Source organism: Moschus berezovskii, chromosome 2 (assembly GCF_049115385.1).
Source record: "Moschus berezovskii isolate FMDL1 chromosome 2, NW_MosBer_1.0, whole genome shotgun sequence".
In the NCBI taxonomy this organism is placed as follows: domain Eukaryota; kingdom Metazoa; phylum Chordata; class Mammalia; order Artiodactyla; family Moschidae; genus Moschus; species Moschus berezovskii.
The window spans coordinates 89124922-89149507 of NC_142461.1; positions in this window are offsets into that span (position 1 = coordinate 89124922).

Genomic DNA, 24586 nt, shown 5'->3' on the forward strand with positions numbered 1-24586 from the left:
GTCCTGTCCAACTCTCTGCGACCCCATGAATCACAGCACTCCAGGCCTCCCTGTCTGTCACCAACTCCTGGAGTTCACTCAAACTCACGTCCACAGAGTCAGTGATGCCATCCAGCCGTCTCATTCTCTGTCGTCCCCATCTCCTCTCGCCCCCAAACTTTCCCAGCATCAGAGTCTTTTCCAGTGAGTCAATTTGTCCCATGAGGTGGCCAAAGTATTGCAGTTTCAGCTTTAGCATGAGTCCTTCCAATGAACACCCAGGGTTGATCTCCTCTAGAATGGACTGGTTGGATCTCCTTGCAGTCCAAAGAACTCTCAAGAGTCTTCTCCAATACCACAGTTCAAAAGCATCAATTCTTTGGCAATCAGCTTTCTTCACAGTCCAACTCTCACATCCGTACATGACCACGGGAAAAACCATAGCCTTGACTAGATGGACCTTGGTTGGCAAAGTAATGTCTCTGATTTTTTAATATACTATCTAGGTTGGTCATAACATTCCTTCCAAGGAGTAAGCTATGGCTGCAATCAGCATCTGCAGTGATTTTGGAGCCCCCCAAAATAAAGTCTGACACTGTTTTCACTGTTTCACCATCTATTTCCCGTGAAGTGATGGGACCAGATGCCATGATCTTTGTTTTCTGAATGTTGAGCTTCAAGCCAACCTTTTCACTCTCCTCTTTCACTTTCATCAAGAGGCTTTTGAGTTCCTCTTCACTTTCTGCCATAAGGGTGGTGTCATCTGCATATCTGAGGTTATATATTTCTCCCAGCAATCTTGATTCCAGCTTGTGCTTCTTCCAGCCCAGCGTTCCTCATCATGTACTCTGCATATAAGTTAAATAAGCAAGGTGACAATGTACAGCCTTGACGTACTCCTTTTATTATCTGGAACCAGTCTGTTGTTCCATGTACAGTTCTGACTGTTGCTTCCTGACCTGCATACAGGTTTCTCAAGAGGCAGGTCAGGTGGTCTGGGATTCCCATCTCTTTCAGAATGTTCCACAGTTTATTGTGATCCACACAGTCAAAGGCTTTGGCATAGTCAATGAAGCAGAAATAGATGTTTTTCTGGAACTCTCTCGCTTTCTCCATAATCCAGTGGATGTTGGCAATTTGATCTATGGTGCCTCTGCCTTTTCTAAAACCATCTTGAACATCTGGGAGTTCACGGTTCACATATTGCTGAAGCCTGGCTTGGAGAATTTTGAGCATGACTTTACTAGCGTGTGAGATGAGTGCAATTGTGCGGTAGTTTGAGCATTCTTTGGCATTGCCTTTCTCTGGGATTGGAATGAAGACTGACCTTTTCCAGTCCTGTGGCCACTGCTGAGTTTTCCAAATTTGCTGGCATATTGAGTGCAGCACTTTCACAGCATATCTTTCAAGATTTGAAATAGCTCAACTGGAATTCCATCACCTCCACTAGCTTTGTTCGTTGTGATGCTTTCTAAGGCCCACTTGACTTCACATTCCAAGATGTCTGGCTCTAGGTCAGTGATCACGTTATCGTGACTATCTTGGTCGTGAAGATATTTTTTGTACAGTTCTTCTGTGTATTCTTGCCACCTCTTCTTAATATCTTCTGCTTCTGTTAGGTCCATACCATTTCTGTCCTTTATCTAGCCCATCTTTGCATGAAATGTTCCCTTAGAAACTCTAATTTTCTTGAAGAGGTCTCTTGTTTTTCCTATTCTGTTGTTTTCCTCTATTTCTTTGCATTGATTGCTGAGGAAGGCTTTCTTATCTCTCCTTGCTATTCTTTGGAACTCTGCATTCAGATGCTTATATCTTTCCTTTTCTCCTTTGCTTTTCGCCTCTCTTCTTTTCACAGCTATTTGTAAGGCCTCCTCAGACAGCCATTTTGCCTTTTTGCATTTCTTTTCCATGGGGATGCTCTTGGTCCCTGTCTGCTGTACAATGTCACGAACCTCCGTCCAGAGTTCATCAGGCACTCTATCTATCAGATCTAGTCCCTTAAATCTATTTCTTACTTCCACTGTATAATCATAATGGATTTGATTTAGGTCATATCTGAATAGTCTAGTGGTTTTCCCTACTTTCTTCAGTTCAGTCTGAATTTGGCAATAAGGAGTTCATGATCTGAGCCACAGTCAGCTCCTGGTCTGGTTTTTGCTAACTGTATAGAGCTTCTCCATCTTTGGCTGCAAAGAGTATAATCAATCTGATTTCGGTATTGACCATCTGGTGATGTCCATGTGTAGAGTCTTCTCTTGTGTTGTTCGAAGAGGGTGTTTGCTATTTCCAGTGCATTCACTTGACAAAACTCTATTAGCCTTTGCCCTGCTTCATTCCGTGCTCCAAGGCCAAATTTACCTGTTACTCCAGGTGTTTCTTGACTTCCTACTTTTGCATTCCAGTCCCCTATAATGAAAAGGACATCTTTTTTGGGTGTTAGTTCTAAAAGGTCTTGTAGGTCTTCATAGAAACATTCAACTTCGGCTTCTTCAGCATTACTGGTTGGGGCATAAGCCTGGATTACTGTGATATTGAATGGTTTGCCTTGGAAATGAACAGAAATCATTCTGTCGTTTTTAAGATTGCCTCCAAGTACTGTATTTCGGACTCTTTTGTTGACCATGATGGCTACTCCATTTCTTCTAAGGGATTCCTGCCCACAGTAGTAAATATAATGGTCATCTGAGTTAAATTCACAGCAGTTCAAGCCATATATTGGGCAAGCCAGCCGTGGAATCCTAGACCAGGAAGATGAGTCACATCGTCTGGTTGGAGAGACAGTGGGACTAACAGGAGGGGTATGGGAAGCCTGGACTCTGGTCATGACGAATACACACATGTTTGCTTCCTCCCAAAACAGGGCAGAGAGGGGAGATTGGAACTGCATGGGAAGCTGGCCTGTCTCCCATGACTGCTCCAGCATGCCGCTCAGTCTGAGCCAAGTGCCTGTTCTGGTCTCACTAGCTTCACAATGCAGCTATACACTGGAACAAAGACTGCCACAGCTGAGCGGAGAGATCAGCTGTGATAGGCAAAGGTGGTTCAGGCCCAGATGGCACCTGAGCAGAGCAGGGGCAGCCATTGCTAGCACTTATTGGAAGAGCACATCAGAAGTGGCCCAGGCCTCTGACTATGACTAGGGCTGCCACACCCACACCCAGACCCAGGCTGAGCCCCTGCTCCAGCCCCTCTTGCTATTGCTTCAGCACCACTCCTCCACAGGCCAAGGGTGCTAGGGTTGAGAATGGGGAGAGCCCCGACAGAGAGCTAACAGAGCCAGCTTGGACCTGTCCTGTTGGGCTTCTGCACCAGCAACTTGGGACCTGCCTTATCCCCCCAGTAGAGATGTGGTGGCCACTGAGTGGAGAAGAAATCTCAGCTCACACCTAGCACTGACCTTCGCCCTTCCATCTCCAGACCCACTTCCTATCCAAGTGATAACTACCAGGAGTCCCTGGGGAGAGGTATGATATGTGCTCATGCCAGCTCTCCCACCAAAGCCACTGGGCACACACAGCCTGTATAGGGATGCTACCACTCAAGGATACCCATCAAGACCAGAAGGGGTAACTATTTCACCTAATTTTAGAGTGTCAGAGAAAGTTGAGTAAAATGAGAAGACAGAAAAAATTGTTTGTCAAAAAAAATAAGAGAAAACCAGGGCTTCCATGAAGATCTAGAGGTTAAGAATCCACCTCCCAATGCAGGGGACACAGGTTCAATCCCTGGTCCAGGAGGATCCCACATGCCACAGGGCAGCTAAGCCCATCCATCACAACTACTGAGCTCATGTGGACCCTAGAGTCCATGCTCCACAACAAGTAAAGCCACCTCAATGAGCAGCCAGGCACTGCAAGGAAGAGTAGGCCCCACTCACCACAGCTAGAGAAAGCCCACAGGCAGCAACAAGCACTCAGCACAGCCAAAAATAAACAAATACTTTTTAAAAAATAAGAGAAAACTCCTGAAAAAACTAATGAAACATAAGTAATTAACCAGATAAAGAGCTCAAAGCATTAGTATTAACAATAAAAATGCTAACCGAATCAGGGAAAGGAATTGATGAACACAGTGAGAATGTTAACAAGGAACTAGACAATATAAAACAATAACCATTCAGAACTGAAAAATAAAATAACTGAAATGAAAAACACAGTAGGAGGAATTAACAGTAGAATAGGTGATACAGAAGAATACATAAGTGATCTGGAAGACAGATTAATGGAAATCACCCAATTGGAACAGCAAAAAGGAAATTTAAATCATGAAAATAAATTAAGGGACTGCTGAGAAAACAGTGGAAACAGTGTCAGACTTTATTTTTTTGGGCTCCAAAATCACTGCAGATGCTGATTGCAGCCATGAAGTTAAAAGACGCTTACTCCTTGGAAGAAAAGTTATGACCAACCGAGATAGCATATTAAAAAGCAGAGACATTACTTTGTCAACAAAGGTCTGTCTAGTCAAGGCTATAGTTTTTCCCGTGGTCATGTATGGATGTGAGGATTGGTCTGTGAAGAAAGCTGATCGCCGAAGAATTGATGCTTTTGAACTGTGGTGTTGGAGAAGACTCTTGAGAGTCCCTTGTACCACAAGGAGATCCAACCAGTCCATTCTAAGGGAGATCGATCCTGCGTGTTCACTGGAAGGACTGATGCTAAAGCTGAAACTCCAATACTTTGGCCACCTCATGCGATGAGTTGACTCACTGGAAAAGACTCTGATGCTGGGAAAGGTTGGAGGCGGGAGGAGAAGGGGACGACCGAGAATGAGATGGCTGGATGGCATCATCGACTCGGTGGACATGAGTTTGAGTGAACTCCAGGAGTTGGTGACAGACAGGGAGGCCTGGCGTGCTGTGATTCATGGGGTCGCGGAGAGTCGCACACGACTGAGCGACTGAACTGAACTGAACTGATACAATATCAAACATACCAAAATTCACATTACAGGGGTCTCAGAAGGAGAAAAGAGAAAAAAAAGTGTCAAAAATATATTTGATGAAATTATTGCTGAAAATATATCATTATTACTTATAAACCAAAACAATGTATAAGAATATACAGCTCCTCACACACAATAAATCTTAGATATTGTCAATGTACTGATGTCTGTCAATCTTAAGACCAAAGACTAGTATCACATTTTTATTTACATTTTTAACTGCCTAATAATAAATGATGTTTTTAATTAATTTATTTTTTAATCAAAGGTTAATTGCTTTGTTGTTTTCTGTCAAACTTCAACTTAAATCAGCCATAGGTATACATATATCCACCCACTTTTGAACCTCCCTCACATCTCTCTCCCCATCTGACCCCTCTAGGTTGATACAGAGCTCCTGAGTTTCCTGAGCCATACAGCAAATTCACGTTGGCTATCTATTTTACATATGGTAATGTAAGTTTCCATGTTACTCTTTCCATACATCTCACCCTCTCCTCCTCTCTCCCCCATGTCCATAAGTCTATTCTCTATGTCTGTTTCTCCATTACTGTGCTGTAGGTAAATACTTCAGTACCATTTTTCTCAATTCCAATTAAATGCATTAGAATATGATATTTATCTTCCTTTCTCTGACTTACTTCATTTTGTATGATAGGTTCTAGGTTCATCCACTTCATTAGAACCAACTCAATTGTGTTCCTTTTTATGGCTGAGTAATATTCCATTGTGTATATGTACCAAAATTTCTTTATCCATTCATCTGTCAATGGATATCTAGGCTGTTTCTATGTTCTAGCTATTGTAAATACTGCTGCAATGAACAATGGGATACATATGTCTTTTTCAGTTTTGGTTTCCTCAGGGTATATGCCTAGGAGTGGGACTACTGGGTCATATGATAGTCTTATTCCTAGGATTTTTAAAGAATTTCCATACCATCTTCCATAGTGGCTGTATCAATTTACATTCCCACTAACAGTATAAGAGCGTTCCCTTTTGTCCACATCCTCTCCAGTATTTATTGTTTGTAGACTTTTTGATGATGGCCATTCTGATGGGTGTGAAGTGATATCTCATTGTAGTTTGATTTGCATTTCTCTAATAATAAGCGATGTTGAGCATCTTTTCATGTGTTTGCTAGCCATGTGTATGTCTTCTTTGGAGAAATGTCTGTTTAGGTCTTTTTCCCATTTTTTGATTGAGTTGTATGTTTTTCTGGTATTGAGTTGTATGAGCTGCTTGTATGTTTTGGAAATGGATCCTTTGTCAGTTATTTCATTTGCTATTATTTTCTCCCATTCTGAGGGTTGTCTTTTCACCTTGACACTTCACCTTATAGTTTCCTTTGCTGTGCAAAAGCTTTAAAGTTTAATCCAGTACCACTTGCTTGCTTTTGTTTTTATTTCCATTACTCTAGGAGGTGGGGCATAGAGGATCTTGCTTTGATTTATGTCATCAAGTTTTCTGCCTATGCTTTCCTCTAAGAATTTTATATTTTCTGGTCTTACAGTTTGGTCTTTAATGCATTTTGAGTTTATCTTTGTGTATGGTGTCAGAAAGTGTTCCAATTTCATTCTTTAAAATGAAGAATGTCCAGTTTTCAAAATGTCCAGTTTTCCTAGCATCATTTAATGAAGAGGCTGTTTTTGCCCCATTGTATATTCTTGCCTTCTTTGTCAAAAATAAGATACCAATAGATGCATGGGTTTATTCCTGGGCTTTCTATCTTGTTCCATTGATCTGTATGTCTGTTTGTATGCCAGTACCATACTGTATTGATGACTGTAGCTTTGTACTATAATCTGAAGTCAGGAATGTTGATTGTTCCAGCTCCATTCTACTTTCTCAAGAATGCTTTGTCTGTTCGAGTTCTTTTGTGTTTCCATATGATTTGTGAAATTTTTGGTTCTAGTTCTGTGAAAAATGCCGTTGGTAATTTGATAGGAATCACATTGAATCTATAAATTGCACTTGGTTATATAGTCATTTTCACAATATTGATACATCCTACCCAGGAACAAGAAATATTTTTTATCCATCTGTTAATGTCATCTTTGATTTCTTTCATGAGTGTCTTATAATTTTCTGTGTACAGTTCTTTTGTCTCCTTATGTAAGCTTATTCCTAGATACTTGACTCTTTTTGTTGCAATGGTGAATGCAATTAATTCCTTAATTTTTCTTTCAGTTTTTCATTGTTAGTATATAGAAATGCAAGTGATTTCTATGTATTGATTTTGTGTCCTGAGACTTTGCTAAATTCACTGATTAGCTCTAGTAATAATATGATACAGTCTTTAGGGTTTTCTATGGACAGTATCATGTCATCTGCAAACAGTTAAAGCTTTACTTCTTCTTTTCCAATATGGATTCCTTTCATTTCCTTTTCTTCTCTGACTGCTGTAGCTAGGACTTCCAGAACTATGTTGAATAACAGTGGTAAAAGTGGACACTCTTGTCTTGTTCCTGATTTTAGGGGGAATGCTTTCAGTTTTTCACCATTGAGAATAATGTTTGCTGTAAGCTTATCATATATGGCCTTTACCATGTTGAGGGAAATTCCTTCTATGCCCATTTTTTGAAGAGTTTTAATCATAAATGGGTGCTGAATTTTGTCAAAGGCTTTCTCTGCATCAACTGAGATGATCATATGGTTTTTAATCTTTCAATTTGTTAATAAGGTGTATCATATTGTTGATTTGCATATATTGAAGAATACTTGCATCCCTGGAATAAACCCAACTTGATCATTGTGTATGAGCTTTTTAATGTGTTGCTGAATTCTTTTTGCTAAAATTTTGTGAGGATATTTTCATCTATGTTCATCACTGATATTGGCCTATAGTTTTCTTTTTTTGTGTCTTCTTTGTCTGATTTTGGTATCAGGGTGATGGTAGCCTCATGGAATGAGTTTGGAAGTGTTCCTTCCGCTGCAATTTTTTGAAAGAGTTTTAGAAGGATAAGCATTAGCTTTTCTCTAAATGTTTGATAAAATTCTCCTGTGAAGCCATCCTGGGCTTTTGTTTTTTTTTTTTTTTTTTTGAGAATTTTTATCACAGCTTCAATTTCAGTGCTTGTAATTGGGTTGCTTATCATTTCTATTTCTTCCTGGTTCAGTCTTAGAAGAGTGACTTTTTCTAAGAATCTATCCATTTCTTCCAGGTTATTCATTTTATTGCCATATAGTTGTTCTTAATAGTCTCTTATAATCTTTTGTATTTCTGCATTGTCTGTTGTAACTTCTCCTTTTTCACTTCTAATTTTGTTGATTTGATTCTTCTCTCTTTTTTTATTGATGAGTCTCACTAAAGGTTTATCAATTTTTTTTCTCAAAGAAACAGCTTTTATTTATCTTTACTATTGTTTCATTTCTTTTTCAGTTATTTCTGCTCAGATCTTTATGACTTTTTTCATTCCACTAATTTTGGGGGTTTTTTGTTCTTTTTCCAGTTGATTTAGATGTGAATTTAGGTTGTCTATTTGATATTTTTCCTTGTTTCTTAGGATTGTGTTGCTATAAACTTTCCTCTTAGACCTGCTTTTGCTGCATTCCATAGGTTTTGAGATGTCATCTTTTCATTGTCACTTGTTTCTAGATATTTTTTTACTTCCCTTTTGATTTTTTCAGTAACCTGTTGGTTATTTAAAAATGTATTGTTTAATCTCCACGTGTTAGTGTTTTTAGTTTTTTTTTTTTTCTTGTAATTGATATCTAGTCTCGTAGTGTTGTAGTCAAAGAAGATGCTTTATATGATTTCAATTTTATTAAATTTACTGAGGTTTGATTTGTGACTCAAGATGTGATCTATCCTGGAGAATGTTCCATGTGCACTTAGAAGAAGGTATATTCTTCTGCATTTGGGTGGAATGTCCTGAAGATAACAATGAGATCCATCTCATCTAACGTATCATTTAAGATTTGTGTTTCCTTATTAATTTTCTGTTTTGATGATCTGTTCATTGGTGTGAGTGGGGTATAAAGTCTCCTACAATTATTGTGTTACTGTCAGTTTCTCCTTTCATGTCTGTTATGTATTGAGATGCTCCTATGTGGGTACATAGGTATTTACAATTGTTATGTCTTCCTCTTGGATTAATCCCTTGATCATTGTGTAGCGTCCTTCTTTATATCTTGTAATATTCTTTATTTTAAGGTCTGTTTTGTCTAATATGAGGATTGCTACTCCAGCTTTCTTTTGCTTTCCATTTGCATGGAATATATTTTTCCATCCTCTCACTTTCAGTCTATATGTGTCTTTAGGTCTGAAGTGGGTTTCTTGCAGACAGCGTATACATGGGTCTTGTTTTTGTATCCATTCAGCCAGTTTGTATGTTTTGCTTGGAGCATTTAATCTGTTTACATTTAAATTAATTATTGAAATATATGTTCATATTGCCATTTTCTTAATAGTTTGGGATTTATTTTGTAGATCTGTTTTCTTCTCTTGTATTTCTTGACTATATAAGTCCCTTTAATATTTGTCGTAAAGCTGATTTCAGTTCAGTTCCATTCTGTCGCTCAGTCGTGTCCGACTGTTTGAGAGCCCATGAACCGCAGCATGTCAGGCCTCCCTGTTCATCACCAACTCCTGGAGTCCACCCAAACCCATGTCCATAGAGTTGGTGATGCTATCCAACCATCTCATCTTCTGCTGTCCCCTTTTCCTCCTGCCCTCAATCTTTCCCAGTATCAGGGTGTTTTCCAATGAGTCAATCTTCACATCAGGTGGCCAAAGTATTGGAGTTTCAGCTTCAACATCAGTCTGTCCAATGAACACCCATCCTTTAGGATGGACTGGTTGGATCTCCTTGCAGTCCAAGGGACTCTCAAGAGTCTTCTCCAACACCACAGTTCAAAAGCATCAATTCTTCGGCACTCAGCCTTCTTTATAGTCCAACTCTCACATCCATACATGACCGGAAAAAACATAGCTTTGACAAGATGGACCTTTGTTGGCAAAGTAATGTCTCTGCTTTTTAATATGCTTTCTAGGTTGGTCATAAATTTTCTTCCAAGGAGCAAGCATCTTTTAATTTCATGGCTGCAACCACCATCTGCAGTGATTTTGGAGCCCAGAAATATAAAGTCAGCCATTGTGTCCACTGTTTCTGATTTGGTGGTACTGAATTCTCTTTCTCTTGTCTGAAAAGCTTTTGATTTATCCATCAATTTTGAATGAGATCCTTGTGGTACAGTAATCTTAGTTACAGATTTTTCCCTTTCAGTACTTTAACAATATCCTGCCATTCCCTTCTGGTCTGCAGAGCTTCTGCTGAAAGATTAGCTGTTAAACGTATGGGGTTTCCCTTGTATGTTACTTTTTGCTTTTGCCTTGCTGCTTTTGATATTCTTTCTCTGTGTTTAGTCTTTGTTAGTTTGATTAGTATGTGTCTTTGCCTGTTTCTCCTTGGGCTTATCCTGTATGAGACACTTTGCACTTCTTGAACTTGATTGACTATTTCCTTTTCCATACTGGGGAAATTTTCAACTATAATCTCTTCAAGAATTTTCTCATACCATGTCTTTTTCTCTTCTTCTGGGACCCCTATAATTTGAATGTTGGTGTGTTTGATATTGTCCCAGAGGTCTCTGAGACTATCCTCAGTTCTTTTCATTCTTTTTACTTTATCTGCTCTTCAGAGGTCATTTCAACCATTTTATCTTGCAGCTCACTGATTTGTTTTTCTGTTTCAGATATTCTGCTATTGATTCCTTCTAGAATATTTTTAATTTTGGTAATTTTGTTGTCTTTCGTTTATTCTTTAATTCTTCTAGGTCTTTGTTAATTGATTCTTGCATTTTCTCCATTCTGTTTTCAAGGTTTTTGATCATCTTTGCTATCATTATTCTGAGTTCTTTTTCAGGTAGTTTGTCTATTTATACTTCATTTATTTCAATTTCTGTGTTTCTAGTTTCTTCCTTCATTTGTGTAGTATTTCTCTGCCTTTTCATTATTATTTTTTTTAACTTATTGTGTTTGAGATCTCCTTTTCCCAGGCTTCAAGGTTGAATTCTTTCTTCCTTTTGGTTTCTGACTTCTTACAGTTGGTCCAGTGGTTTGTGTAAGCTTCGTATAAAGTGAGATTTGTGCTGAGTTTTTTGTTTGTTTGCTTTTCCTCTGATGGGCAAGGCTGAGTGAGGTGGCAATCCTATCTGCTGATAATTGGGTTTGTATTTATTCTTTATTTGTTGTTTAGATGAGGCATGCTACACAGGTTGCTACTGGTGGTTGGTACAGTACAACCTGCTACCTGCTAATGCCAGGTCTTGTATTCAAGTGGTTTCTTTTGTGTGAGTTCTCACTATTGATACTCCCTAGGGTTAGTTCTCTGGTAGTGTAGGGTCTTGGATTCAGTGTTCCCACTCCAAAGGCTCAGGACTTGTCCTCTGGTCTGGAATGAAGATTCCACAAATGTTTTGTTATGGTATTAAGTGAGACTGAAACAAATACCCAAAAAAAAGAAACCAAAGATGAATCCCAGACAAATGGCAGCTACAAAATCTGGCAAATAATAATTAAAACAATGGAATATACACATACACATATACAACCATAAGCAAAATCAAAACGGTCCAAAAAAATAAAGTACACTAGATTGACTCAGTGAACATAGGAAATCAAAAATTTTATTTACCATTTAATAACAAAACTAACTAAAGCACAAACTGGAAAACAAAACTAACGCAAGGTGCCAAGTGGGGAATAAAGCAATGAAAACAAAACTAACAAGTATTTTGAGAGGAAATGAAAGACAGAAAAGAAAGAAATAGATATGCAAAGTCAAATAGAGATAGATAGAGAAGATTTATACACATTAAAGATTAGCTGCAAGGGGAAAAGAACAATGGGAAAAGCAAACAAAAGAATAAATGTAGAAAAAGTATAATAAGTTTTAAAAAATTAAAAGAAAAAAAAAAGAACAAAGAAAGAGAGAAAAAAAGGAAAACTCCACAGAACTACAACAGCCCAACGCAGAGGCCAATAAAATAGACAACTACAATGGTGGGGGGTGGGTAGTGGAGGAGGGAGAGAGAAAAATAAATCCAGAAGGGTCTACAGAACAAGCCAAAACATAATAATAAAAGTTTTCCTGAGTCATTGCTGTCAGAGTCCTTTCACTCACTGAGTCACAGTCCACCTCACCTCCCTATAATGCCCTCCAGCACTGTGCTGGTCTCTGGACCTGCTGTGGGGACAGCTCAGATTCTAACCTGGTCCTACTCCTGTGTGTTCTTGCTTCCAATGTCCACAACTATCAGAACTAGTGTGTTTTCTCTGGTGGGACCTCTCAATGACCTTTTATATATTCCATTGACACTGAGTTTGCCTAGTTGATTGTGTGGATTTAATCTGCAGCTTGTACAGCTGGTGGGAAGGTTTGGGTCTTCTTCCTTAGCCACACTGCCCCTGGTTTTTAAACTGCCCCTGTGGTTTTATTTCCACTTCTGCATGTGGGTCGTCCACTGTGGTTTGCTCCTGAGGCTTCTCTGTAAGGACTTGGGTCTGCCCCAGTGAGGGCCAGGTGTGGAGGTAGTGCAGCTGCTTGTGTCACAGGGGTTCTGACTGTACCAGGTACTCAGGGGCATTGGCAGCTAGGGCAGCAGGAAATATAGTGCTCTAGAGAGGTATGGCAGCCAGTATTGGCCAATACTCTCCAGTATTCTTGTCTGGAGAAACCCCTGACAGAGAATCCTGACAGGTCACAGCCCACAGGGTCACAAAGAGTTGTACCCAACAAAAGCGACCTTGCGTGCATAGAGGCAAGTCTTTTTTGCCTGTGGCATCTCTGCCCCAGTGAGGGTTGAGTGTGAAAGTGGCACAGCTGCCTGGCTTGCAGGGACCCTGGCAGCACCAAGTGTGCAGGGACATGGACTGCCTCCCTGCAGGAGTTATGGCCCTAACAGAGTCTTTATTTCGAGTCTCTTGTAGCTGGCAATCAGAAGGCTTCTTTGACCAGTCTTTCTCTGTAGCCCTGCCCATTCAGGCACTTAGAAGGTTCCCTTTCCCAGGGTCCTTCTCTGTTGTTTGGTGCATCAGGCACATAAGGGGCCCCCCTGGCTGGGGTCCTACTCTGTAGTTTGGTGCATCAGTCATTTAAAGGAGCACCCTGTGTGGGGTACTACTCTATAGTTCAGTCCATCAGGCATTTGATGGGCCAGCCTCTCTATTGTTCAGCTGCCAACACTGGCATGTGGGGAGAGAGAGGTTATGTTGATGGCTCCACCCCCTTTGCGTGACTCAGCAGTATCACCTTGCTTCCATGACTACCTGGCTTTCCTCCACAGGCATTTCCCCCTACAGTCTCCTTCCTCACATCCCCTAGCTTCATCTCTCCACAGTCAACAGCAGCCCTCGCCCTGGGATTGCTCAATAATCCCTAAACTCCAGCTCCCAGGCACTGCACCTTCCAGGGCATCTACATCCCTGTCCAGGGTATGTATGGCTGTGGCAAGGACTGTCTGATTCTCATTCCATTTAGGCTGCCACAGACCATCTGTTTCACTCTCAGTCTTAAATGTTTCTCCTCTGACTCAGACAATTGCCCTAATGTGGGGATCGAACGCCTGCTTCAATTGTCCTACCCACTGAGGGCAGGTCTAGTACTACTAACACTCCTGTTTTTCCCCTTAGTTCCTTCATCTTATGGAGTTTTGCGTGGTTCTATATATTCTTTTCCACTGGTCAGGTTCTGCTGTCCACTCTCAGCTGGCGTTCTGCATGCACTTCTGTGTCTGAAAGTGTCTTCCTGATGTATCCATAGAGAGATATACTCCATGTCCACTTACTCCTCTGACATCTTTTTCCTCAGCCATAAATGATGCTTTGATCGATGATGATTGATGATGTTGATGATCCCTTTAATTTGCCCTATAAATTAATTTACATATTTATCTCCTTATTTGGGTTTTATATCTTATCATTAATTAGTAGAAGTTCTTAAGGTATTTTGACTATAATTCCTGGATTTTCAGATGGATTCTTCCATTGCCTGTGAAGGGTAACTATTAATTGCTCCTTTTCCAATATTAACATCTCTCATATTTTTCATTGCTTCATTTCACTTTCTAGAAATCATAGTGACAGATTTTCTGTTCATATGAACACAAGTTCAACTCCCTTTGACAGTCTCTCTACACTACAGGGTTGGAAACCTAGAAATAATATTTTCTACAATCCTTTGCCTACAAGTTTCCAGTTTAGATTCCATTATTGGAAAGCACTTATAAAAGATATGGAAGGCAGAGGGAAGTCAAAACCATGACTTCTCCTCCAGCAATAGTAGGCAGATGTTTGAGTTTTGGGCGATACAAGGTTCTACAGGAACCCCTTACATTCCCACCATGGTTCAGCCAGCTGTTCCCAGCAGCAGTAGTTGGCTGCAGTACCTAACGAGAATGTTGGTAGCAATGTCCTAATCTTCGAAACACTATTGACAAACCTGAAATCTTATGGTGAGTGTTCATAGGCTTCACTTCTCTAGCCTTGTCAACTAACATATTTCATAAATATTTAAGGGAATAAGATACTGCAAAGAGCATACTTCAGTTTTGAAACTCATCAATTTCTTATATTAAATTCCTGCTTGAAATAACTAGACTAGCTTTTATTCCCTAGACAAAGTTTTATTCCCTATTATATATTATATATATTTATATTAGATATACAGATTTCCTTTCATTTCTATTTTGGTATGTGTTTCAGTTAGAAAGGAGTATTCAATTTTACCAAATGATTTTTTGGCTGCTGTGAGCATGGTATTTAATCATTTAATTTAATAAATGACATTTAAGGGATGATTTTCTAATTTTCACTGATTTTCTAATGCTGAATCATCCTTGTACTTCTGGAGTAAAACCTATTTCAGTATAATGTATTATTCTTTTAAGATGTTGCTGAGTTGTATTTCATTTCATGTATTTAAATTTATTTGTAAGTAAAATAAATCTTTAGTTTTCTTTTTTATTATTCTTGGCAGATTAACAGAGACATGCTATATTTATAGAATGATTTGAGATGCTTTCTGTCCTTTTCAATATTCTGAAACAATATTACTTGTGGTTTCTCAAAACTATTTTATTTAACGGTTTGTCCAAATCACTTGTACACTCTTCAGTTTGAGTGTAGATCATTAACTAGCCTTTCCTTTTTTTTTTTTTTCTATTTATTTACATATAGAATTTTCTACCTAGGTCAGTTTTGACCCTGTATTTAATATATAGTCCACTGTAAAATGCATATGTATACAGCCATATAAGGTACTTTTTATCACTGCAGATGCTGATTGCAGCCATGAAATTAAAAGACGCTTACTCCTTGGAAGGAAAGTTATGACCAACCAAGATAGTACATTAAAAAGCAGAGACATTACTTTGCCAACCAAGGTCCATCTAGTCAAGGCTATGGTTTTTCCCGTGGTCATGTATGGTTGTGAGGGTTGGACTGTGAAGAAAGCTGATCGCTGAAGAATTGATGCTTTTGAACTGTGGTGCTGGAGAAGACTCTTGAGAGTCCCTTGGACTACAAGGAGATCCAACCAGTCCATTCTAAAGGAGATCAGTCCTGGGTGATCATTGGAAGAACTGATGCTAAAGCTGAAATTCCAATACTTTGGCCACCTCATGCGACGAGTTGACTCACTGGAAAAGACTCTGATGCTAGGAAGGATTGGGGGCAGGAGGAGAAGGGGATGACAGAGAATGAGATGGCTGGATGGCATCACCGACTTGATGGACATGAGTTTGAGTGAACTCTGGGAGTTGGTGATGGACAGGGAGGCCTGGCATGCTGTGATTCATGGGGTTGCAAAGAGTCGGTCACGACTGAGCGACTGAACTCAACTCAACCATTAAAAAATCTTCTCCATAGGAATAATTATGTTTTTCACTTGTGCCTAATCTATGAGGGGTTATTTATTTTTAATTAGAACTTTTGCTTATTTTATATGGTTCAGAAAACCATCTTTTGCTTTTATTGCTCAAGTACACTATTTTATGCTTTTGTTTTTATTAATTCCTGCCTACTAATTCTCAATAGTTTATTAGTAAATTTCATTTCATTAATTCCTACTTAGTTACTTGTTCTATTAGTTGTTTTGTTCAGTATTTCTATATCATTGAACTAAAATCTTTCTTTTCAGTTTTTATTATTGTATAGTAAATATATTTAAAGGTAAATGGCAACAGAAATCAATTCTGTCTGTCTTCACCTATATGGAATTCATTGAAGGAATATCAGTGGCTATTAGGAAGGAAGTGAACAATGACTCCAAATTGCTAGAACATGGATGTGTTTCATCTGGAGTGGAGCACTTCAATGTACCTAGTGACAGTTTTGTGCAGCAATAAGAGTGGGGCTAGAGAGTCAAAATGAAAAGCTCAGCTTTGCCAATGACCAGCTCTGTGACTCTGGAGAAATCACTGTACCTATCTGTGCTTTGGTTTTGTCATCTATAAAATGGGAGTAGTAACAATAATCTTCCTCATGAAGTTGTTGGAATGAATCAAGTTTACGTGTAGCTCTTATGGAACAATGTCTGGAACACAGTAAACACTCAAAAAATGTTAAGTACTGTTATGTTCACCTGAAAATTTTGATTTTCTTCCATTTTCCTCCATATCTGCTGAGAAGGCCCCAGAGCCAGCTCAAGCTCTACCACTTTTTCTTTTTTTGCAGACTTTATACCCAAGATGGTAGCTGCTGTCAGGCTTTTTTAAAGTTTCTGAACAGAGACGTTTCCAGGATATAGCCTGAAGATGTGGGCTGGGGAAGAGAGGCCAGAAATGGAGAGAAGGTTTTTCAACTGTCATCTTTAACGCTCCTGTATGTTACCCCACAGCAGTGATAATACTTAAAATATTTAACACTGCCCCTTGGATATCTCATAATCAGAAACAGAAACAAGGTATTGACAGCTACCTGTGTGCCAAGTATTAATCATTTGACTGTTGAGTCATGGGGAGGTTAATGGGGTTCTAAGTGGGGGTCCTAGATGTTTCGGGTTCATGGCAGGAGGTATTTATCAACTTGTACAATGCATTCTAATTATTTAAAAACTGGTATAACTGGACCTGTGTAGGGCTAAATACCATCTCTGTTTACAATCCAATTAGTTGTTTAGTTTATTATCTTTGACCTTGGAAAATCACTGGAAACATTTTTACTTCTGTAGTTTTTTCCTAGGGTTGTTGTGAGATAAATTTTTATAACTCTTCTTTCTCTTTAGATATGATCTCACATTCTTGCAAGCTTCCAGGCAGTTCCTGAAAGTCTCTGAGCAAACCATGATATATTTTCTTATTTTCCATCATAATTCAGAATTGATATATACATGCATACATAAGTTAGTTTTAGACCTATAGATACTTTTTAGTCATTTTAATAAAATTGGAGTGAAAAGGAAGACATATGTATTCAGTTCATCAACTTGAAAAACTACACTTTAAAAAAAATGCAAGCCCCTAATTATGAATTTATCTGAGAAATTTTAACTTCAACTCCATGTCTGAAAGACCAGAAGTTCAATGTATTTCAGTTAATTGAGTTGAGGTTCAAATTAACACATGTATTTTGTGGAAGTAACTCAGTGTTCAAATGTTCTTTTGATGAATTTGTGGGAGAGAAAGTGGTCCCCCCATCCTATTCCTCCACCATCTTCCTCCCTCAATACATGAATTTTATAAGGCAGTTGTTCTACCTCTCCTTGCAGTATTTAACTATAGGTATTAAACCAGTCTTAAACCCTGTGATGATTACTTAAACTGTGTGAAAAATCTTTAAAAGTTTGACTCATAGCAAAATGTTGATAGGTGGAAGTAATTTTAAACAAAACAGACCATGCTATTAATAACATAATAATCTTTGAATTGACAGCTGTGCTTCAAAAGTTGTAGGATTTTGGTGGCATTTACATACCAAAAAAAAAAAAAAAAACCCTGCTCTTCCAAGTGACCGATGTTAGTATCCCATGATTCTCATGGTTACATTGAAATTTAAAAATTTGAAAATAAAAAGGAGGTAAATTTGGCCTAGCTAAAAGAAGTAGCGAAATCTCATCAGAAAACTCTGCACCCTTATCATCATCCACTTCAATTCAGTTCAGTTCAGTAGCTCAGTCGTGTCCGACCCCCTGCGACACCATGAATCACAGCACTCCAGGCCTCCCTGTCCATCACCAACTCCCGGAGTTCACTCAAACTCATGTCCACAGAGTCGGTGATGCCATCCAGCCATCTCACTCTCTGTCGTCCCCTTCTCGTCCCGCCCCCAACCTTCCCCAGCATCAGAGTCTTTTCCAGTGAGTCAACTCGTCACATGAGGTGGCCAAAGTATTGCAGTTTCAGCCCCAGCATCAGTCCTTCCAATGAACACCCAGGATTGATCTCCTTTAGAATGGACTGGTTGGATCTCCTTGCAGTCCAAGGGACTCTCAAGAGTTTTCTCCAACACCACAGTTCAAAAGCATCAATTCTTCGGCGATCAGCTTTCTTCACAGTCCAACTCTCACAGCCATACATGACCACGGGAAAAACCATAGCCTTGACTAGACGGACCTTGGTTGGCAAAATAATGTCTCTGCTTTTTAATATACTATCTAGGTTGGTCATAATTTTCCTTCCAAGGAGTAAGTTTCTTTTAATTTCATGGCTACAATCAGCATCTGCAGTGATTTTGGAGCCCAAAAAATTAAAGTCTGACACTGTCTCCACTGTTTTTCCATCTATTTCCCATGAAGTGATGGGACCAGATGCCATGATCTTTGTTTTCTGAATGTTGAGCTTCAAGCCAACCTTTTCACTCTCCTCTTTTACTTTCATCAAGAGGCTTTTGAGTTCCTCTTCACTTTCTGCCATAAGGGTGGTATCATCTGCATATCTGAGGTTATTGATATTTCTCCCAGCAATCTTGATTCCAGCTTGTGCTTCTTCCAGCCCAGCGTTCCTCATGATGTACTCTGCATATAAGTTAAATAAGCAGGGTGACAATATCCAACCTTGACGTACTCCTTTTCCTATTTGGAACCAGTCTGTTGTTCCATGACCAGTTCTAACTGCTGCTTCCTGACCTGCATACAGGTTTCTCAAGAGGCAGGTCAGGTTGTCTGGTATTCCCATCTCATTCAGAATGTTCCACAGTTTATTGTGATCAACACAGTCAAAGGCTTTGGCATAGTCAATGAAGCAGAAATAGATGTTTTTCTGGAACTCTCTCGCTTTCTCCATAATCCAGTGGATGTTGGCAATTTGATCTATGGTGCCTCTGCCTTTTCTAAAACCTGCTTGAGCATCTGGGAGTTCACGGTTCACATATTGCTGAGGCCTGGCTTGGAGAATTTTGAGCATGACTTTACTAGCGTGTGAGATGAGTGCAATTGTGCGGTAGTTTGAGCATTCTTTGGCATTGCCTTTCTTTGGGATTGGAATGAAGACTGACCTTTTCCAGTCCTGTGGCCACTGCTGACTCTTTCAAATTTGTTGGCATATTGAGTGCAGCACTTTCACAGCATCATCTTTCAAGATTTGAAATAGCTCAACTGGGATTCCATCACCTCCACTAGCTTTGTTCGTTGTGATGCTTTCTAAGGCCCACTTGATTTCACATTCCAAAATGTCTGGCTCTAGGTCAGTGATCACATTATCGTGACTATCTTGGTCATGAAGATCTTCCTTGTACAGTTCTTCTGTGTATTCTTGCCACCTCTTCTTAATATCTTCTGCTTCTGTTAGGTCCATACCATTTATGTTCTTTATCGAGCCCATCTTTGCATGAAATGTTCCCTTGGAATCTCTAATTTTCTTGAAGAGATCTCTTGTTTTTCCTATTCTGTTGTTTTCCTCTATTTCTTTGCATTGATCACTGAGGAAGGCTTTCTTATCTCTCCTTGCTATTCTTTGAAACTCTGCATTCAGATGCTTATATCTTTCTTTTTCTCCTTTGCTTTTCATTTCTCTTCTTTTCACAGCTATTTGTAAGGACACTTAGATAGGCAGAAAAAAAGTTGATGCAATAATGACATGAAAAAAGTATTACAAATTCTGGTTCTGGTACAAACCCAGGTCTATAAACTGGTTTCTAAGACAACGTAAACGGAGAAGGCAATGGCCAACCCACTCCAGTACTCTTGCCTGGAAAAATCCCACGGACGGAGGAGCCTGGTAGGCTACAGTCCATGAGATCGCGAAGAGTCTAACACGACTGAGCGACTTCCCTTTCATTTTTCACTTTCATGCATTGGAGAAGGAAATGGCAACTCACTCCAGTGTTCTTGTTTGGAGAATCCCAGGGATGGGGGAGCCTGGTGGGTTGCCATCTATGGGGTGGCACAGAGTCTGACACGACTGAAGCGACTTAGCAGCAGCAGCAAGACAACGTAAAAGTGTCAAAATGTGAAAACAACTGGTGAGATCCTCTGAAGGTACAGGGGAATGGCAAATAACACAATATAAAAAGCCTGATCAGAAGCCACTTAATGGAGAATTAAATGCAATTCATGCACAGAACTCACTAAGTTCCATATATGAAGACAGTGAAAGAAGAGAAGAAAAGAAAGGGATGGAGAGTTTACATTGGATATGATTGAGCTTAAAGTGGTAGTTCTAATGATCTTACAATCAAAGGGACATTAAATCCTGGCCAAAATTGTCAATGTGATTGTTTTCCAGTCCAAAACTTATAACTGATAATCAGTCCATGGACAAGAGGAAACATGGTTTTATTTTTATCATCTCCATCTCCATACATGAGGCACAGATGAAGAGCAGATCATGGCGAAATATTTCATTATCTCAGTGCAGTTCAGTTCAGTCGCTCAGTTGTGTCCGACTCTCTGCGACCCCGTGAATCACAGCACGCCAGGCCTCCCTGTCCATCACCAACTCCCGGAGTTCACTCAAACTCATGTCCACAGAGTCGGTGATGCCATCCAGCCATCTCATTCTCTGTCGTCCCCGTCTCCTCCCACCCCCAATCCTTCCCAGCATCAGAGTCTTTTCCAATGAGTCAACTCGTCGCATGAGGTGGCGAAAGTATTGGAATTTCAGCTTTAGCATCAGTCCTTCCAATGAACACCCAGGATTGATCTCCTTTAGAATGGACTGGTTGGATCTCCTTGCAGTCCAAGGGACTCTCAAGAGTCTTCTCCAACACCACAGTTCAAAAACATCAATTCTTCGGCGATCAGTTTTCTTCACAGTCCAACTCTCACATCCATACATGACCACGGGAAAAACCATAGCCTTGACTAGACGGACCTTGGTTGGCAAAGTAATGTCTCTGCTTTTTAATATGCTATCTAGGTTGGTCATAACTTTCCTTCCAAGGAGTAAGCGTCTTTTAATTTCATGGCTGCAATAAGCATCTGCAGTGATTTTGGAGCCTAAAAAAATAAAGTCTGACACTGTTTCCCCTGTTTCCCCATCTATTTCCCATGAAGTGATGGGACCAGATGCCATGATCTTCGTTTTCTGAATGTTGAGCTTCAAGCCAGCCTTTTCACTCTCCTCTTTCACTTTCACCAAGAGGCCTTTGAGTTCCTCTTCACTTTCTGCCATAAAGTCTTGTTCAGTTTCTTAGACTTTCACCTCAAAGAGCTACTTTTACTATAATCATTTTGCCAGCCTCAAACTGTCCTACCAGCAGAATGGAACTTCAGTGTGTGAGTCATGTGTCTTCAAACCCAGCTAATAAGAGAATTACGTAAAACTCTGCATCCTTATATATTAGTTGATGGGAATCAAAAGAAGCAAACAATCAGAACACATCAACTTACAAATTAAGACTAGAAAATATGTGGTATGGCTTCCTCCCACACCACTTCAAATACTGTTACTTAATCATAGCATTTTTCATAACACATCACTAAGTAGGTACTCAGACTCAGATTTCTTTTGTAAGCAGAATTCCAGTCTGTGTGTTATGGGCACCCAAGGGAAAATCCTGTTTGACACCATGAAATAAATACAAATTACATTTATGAATGAACAAATCATACCCCTAGTTATGCTATGGTTTACAGTTTACAAAAGACTTTCACATACTTTAATCACAGTTCATAGTAACATCAAGGATAGATTTAAGCTTTATTTAACTAATGAGGGAGTTCAGAGAGAAAATCATTCAGCTGATAAGTAGAAGAGGCAGAATGTGAACTCAAAGCTTTACTTTGTAAATCCAGTGTCCTTACTATTTTTACTATAATCACATCTGAACGCACACACACATTCACACCCACACATATGTATACACATATATAAAATAAGAAAAGGACGAATGGGAACAATTACTAAGTAATGCTATTAAAATAAAAGCAGTGGTAAAATACAATATCAATAATCTCAGATATGCTGATGATACTACCCTTATGGAAGAAGGTGAAGAGGAACTCAAAAGCCTCTTGATGAAAGTGAAAGAGGACAGTGAAAAGGTTGGCTTGAAGCTCAACATTCAGGAAACAAAGATCATGGCATCTGGTCCCATCACTTCATGGGAAATAGATGGAAAAACTGTGGAGACAGTGTCAGACTTTATTTTTTTGGGCTCCAAAATCACTGCAGATGCTGACTGTAGCCATGAAATTAAAAGAAACTTACTCCTTGGAAGGAAAATTATGACCAACCTAGATAGTATATTAAAAAGCAGAGACATTATTTTGCCAACCAAGGTCCGTCTAGTCAAGGCTATGGTTTTTCCCGTGGTCATGTATGGATGTGAGAGTTGGACTGTTAAGAAAGCTGATCGCCAAAGAATTGATGCTTTTGAAATGTGATGTTGGAGAAGACTCTTGAGAGTCCGTTGTACTGCAAGGAGATCCAACCAGTCCATTCTAAGGGAGATCGATCCTGGGTGTTCATTGGAAGGACTGATGCTAAAGCTGAAACTGCAATACTTTGGCCACCTCATGCGACGAGTTGACTCACTGGAAAAGACTCTGATGCTGGGAAAGGTTGGGGGCGGGAGGAGAAGGGGACGACGGAGAATGAGATGGCTGGATGGCATCACCGACTCTGTGGACATGAGTTTGAGTGAACTCCGGGAGTTGGTGATGGACAGGGAGGCCTGGCGTGCTGTGATTCATGGGGTCGCGGAGAGTCGGACACGACTGAGCGACTAAACTGAACTGAAAATACAATAATGATTTTCATTCCTGCTGAGTTTCTTAGTGTCATTCCTGGTACCCAGTTATCAAATAAAGTCACAGCTTATAGGTTTGGGGTATCCCAATGTCAGGGTCCTTAGGGTCCTTAAGTAGTGAACACATTTCTATAATTCTCTATATAACTTGGATCTTCTAATTTTTTAACCCTGAGGCAAATCAACCTATACTGACATTATCAACATAATCATCAGAATTATAATTTACTGTCTCATGTGTGCTGACTCTGCATACATTATTTTATGTATTTCTCTCATTCTGACACAGAAGGTATTAGTAACCTCATTTTGCAGATGAGGAAACCAAAGTTCAGTGTTAAGGTAACTTGTCCAAATTAATTTAGCTTAAATAGGATAAAGCTGGGATTTAAGTTAGAATCTTGAACTTAAGTCATGCTTTTCTCGTAATACAATGAGGGAATCAGATTTCTTAGAGGCATGGAATCTTGCTTTTGCTGTAATAATACTTTATGTCAAAAGTAATGTACCACCAATGTGGTGGTTTTCATGAGGACAGAGAAACCAAGAGATAAATCTTTTATGGTACCACCAAACCAAGAGATAAGTCAGTCAATTTACACACAACTCTCTCAAACTTGCCTAGTACCCAAAACATAGGCTGTCTGAGGCTGTTCTCCCAAGCGTCACAGATAATATCTCATTCCTCTTAAGATCTTACCATTAAAAATATTTTCCCATCTGTCCCCATACTGAGATTCCCTTCTAATTCATGGGCTAATGCTCCTTTTCCCCCAAACATATGAGACATCCTCATTTATTTGCATATATCTCCAAAAACTTACAAAAGAAGAGTTATTTCTATAAAAACTAAGACAAACAAATAAATAACTGTTTTCATGTCATAACTCCAAAAGCATCTAGGCTGTGCTTAAGGTTGAATGTTTATATCTCTCAAAATTAATGTTACATAAGTAATGAACAAGATGGTGGTTTTAATGGCTGGGACATCTGGAATGTGTGGAACATTCATGAATGGGAAGTGTCCTTAAAATGAGGCTCCAGCTAGCCCACCTCTACCCCACAAGAGGATGCAACAAGAAGCTTGCAACCTGGAAGAGAGTTGTCCCTTGACAATGCTGGTGCCCTGACTGAAGATTTCCAATCTCCATACTGTGAAAAATTGTTTTTTTGTAAGCTGCCCAGTCAGTACATGGTATTTTGCTACAGCAGCCAGAACAGTCTAAGTCAGGCAGATTAGAATTATGTTCATTGGACCAAAGCTTAATCAACTGTTGAGAGTAAATTATTTGTCAATTTTCTGCCCTTAATTTTCCTTTCTCTCTTCTTAAGCTCTCTTCTTTGGCAATTGTCAAACTCATCTTTCACTCTAAGTTTAATTTGTAAGTCTCTAACTTGATCTCTGAACACCCCTCCAAATCTCAAAAAACTTACAAGAAAAAGGATAAGAGTTTCTATAAAAACTAAGACAAATAAGCCAATAAAAACCACCATGAGCTTTTGTCGCATAATTTCACCTGCCATTTTATCTAC